A 2500-nucleotide genomic window follows, 5' to 3' on the forward strand; every position below is an offset into this window, starting at 1 on the left:
TTCAGAGATCGGGCATTGACTCTATTTTTTTGCCAAATTATTATATACTAAGTGAAAAATGTCCAAAAAGCTTACAGCACCTGGTATTCCCAGGCGGTCTCCCATCCAAGTACTAACCAGGCCCAAACCTGCTTAGCTTCCGAGATCAGACGAGATCGGGCATAGCCAGGTTGGTATGGCCGTAAGCGAAGTCTGCTGCAAAGAGAGGGCTATTTAAAGAGCAGCCAATCTTATCGCCAGTACATTATATAAGTAGGAAAGAAAGCCCAAAAGCTTAAAGCACCTGGTATTCCTAGGCAGTCTCTCATCAAAGTACTAACCAGACCTAAACCTGCTAAGATTCAGAGATCGGGCATTGACTCTATTTTTTGGCAAAATTATTATATACTAAGTGAAAAATGTCCAAAAAGCTTACAGCACCTGGTATTAACAGGCAGTCTCCCATCCATGTACTAACCAGGCCCAAACCTGCTAAGATTCAGAGATCGGGCATTGACTCTATTTTTTTGCCAAATTATTATATACTAAGTGAAAAATTTCCAAAAAGCTTACAGCACCTGGTATTCCCAGGCGGTCTCCCATCCAAGTACTAACCAGGCCCAAACCTGCTTAGCTTCCGAGATCAGACGAGATTTTTTTTTTTTTTTTTTTTTTATTAACAAATTTAAAATATTTCATTAAAAACATTGTACACATTTTCCACAGAAGCATAACAAACAAAAACAATAATTATTTGCCACAGGTTTGATAAAAGCCATTTCTCTAAACACCAAACACATTTATTTCACTTTACATTCAATAAATAACCTTTTATCTCCATTTTTCTTTTTGAAATACAATTAAGGCATTAGCATACCATGATACAATGTATAAAAACATTATAATAATAAATAATAATACAAATTTAAACCAAACATTGTATTCTTAGTCTACCTCCTCCTCCTCATCTTCCCTCAACACTTGAAATTTATTCTCAAACAAATGTTTCCCCTTATTGTATTTTTCCCTAAAATGTCTTTTTTTTCTGGCCACATTCACATTTGGTATTACCTTAAGGGTTCTCCTTCTTAATGTCACCCTTTTGTCCTTTCTATCATCCATTCTGTCCACTCCTTTCTCCTCTTCAGTTATCTCTTGCATTTCCTCCTCCTTTTCTTTTAGTCCTTGGTTCTCCATTTCCTCCAATGCCCCTTGTGTTACTTCCTGTGATGTCAATATTCCTTTGTCCATTTCTCCTTCCAGCCTTTTCTCTTCCAATTCCATTTCTTTCTCCTCTTCAGTTATCTCTTGCATTTCCTCCTCCTTTTCTTTTAATCCTTGGTTCTCCATTTCCTCCAATACCCCTTGTGTTACTTCCTGTGATGTCAATATTCCTTTGTCCATTTCTCCTTCCAGCCTTTTCTCTTCCAATTCCTTCTTATTTTCCACAATAGCCTCTTTATTCACACCATCCTCTTCCTCATTCTCTCCACCATTTTGTAATTCAGTTTCTTTTGACATTCGCCCTCCTACACCTTCTGACTCTTTATTTTGAATTTCATTCTCCATCCAACACTCACATCTTATGATCACCTTTCTGCAATCCGGGCACTTAATTGCATCGCAATCCCTTGCGTAATGACCCTGGCCATTGCACTGATGACATTTAAAATCTGGACAGTCTTTGAACACATGTCCCGGATTCATGCACAATCGACAGGTTTTAACCTGACGATCATGCATGATCCTGAAATACTGTGTTCCCTCCTCCGTATCAAACTTTGTACTGTATGGCAGAGACACTACTTCTTTAGGAAATTTCACCCTTAGGTACCTTGTACCATCCGCAATGTCTGTGCCTGGATACATTCTTCTTATGATGTCTGAAACAGGTGTTACGCCCCAATTTTGTAATTTAATTAAAATGTCAGAGTCCTCAATATAGGCTGGCAAATGTATGAAAGAAACCACATACTCCCTTGTTTTCAGTTGTCGAATCTCACACAGTTTTCCTTTTATCATTAATCCTTCATCTAATCCATCGCACGCCTCCCTGTTTATCAGTGTAATTTCATATTCTTTTACTTGCCTTGGTCTGACTGCTAGAATCTTTCCTCCTCCAATCCTTTCGTTCACTGCTTTGATAATGTCCTCTGCTCTTGCATCTCTCTGATCCGCCATGTCAACAATTACTGTAGCCTCTTTAGAGTAAATCCTCTTGTTATAATCCATTCGTCCTTGTCCATCTCGTTGTTCTTTATCCATTTCTTTGTCTGTTAGCACTCGTCTTCCTCCTGCCATGTCCACTTCTTTGCCATGTAATCCATCCATTTTTCAAACAAAAGAAAAATTTCTCCCCAGACAGCAAACTGCTGCTGGGAAGTATAAAAACTATAACAAACAAAAATCAATAAGTTGCAAAAGAAATAAATCTTTACGCAGATAAAACAAAACAAAAAACACAAGGTGAGCCTCTCTCACCTACTGCCTACTACAAACTGCCAACTCACTTCCTGTGTGG

The 2500-nt window shown here is 38.3% G+C and overlaps 1 non-coding gene across 1 annotated transcript; it reads right to left on the reverse strand.

Moving 5' to 3' along the window:
- Positions 1-68: 68 nt before the first annotated feature.
- LOC128009282 (5S ribosomal RNA) lies at positions 69-187 on the reverse strand. The gene has a single exon (XR_008180997.1). It is a non-coding gene; the product is annotated as a 5S ribosomal RNA (ribosomal RNA).
- Between the last annotated feature and the right edge of the window lie 2313 nt (positions 188-2500).

This window comes from Carassius gibelio, chromosome B22 (assembly GCF_023724105.1).
Source record: "Carassius gibelio isolate Cgi1373 ecotype wild population from Czech Republic chromosome B22, carGib1.2-hapl.c, whole genome shotgun sequence".
Classification (NCBI taxonomy): domain Eukaryota; kingdom Metazoa; phylum Chordata; class Actinopteri; order Cypriniformes; family Cyprinidae; genus Carassius; species Carassius gibelio.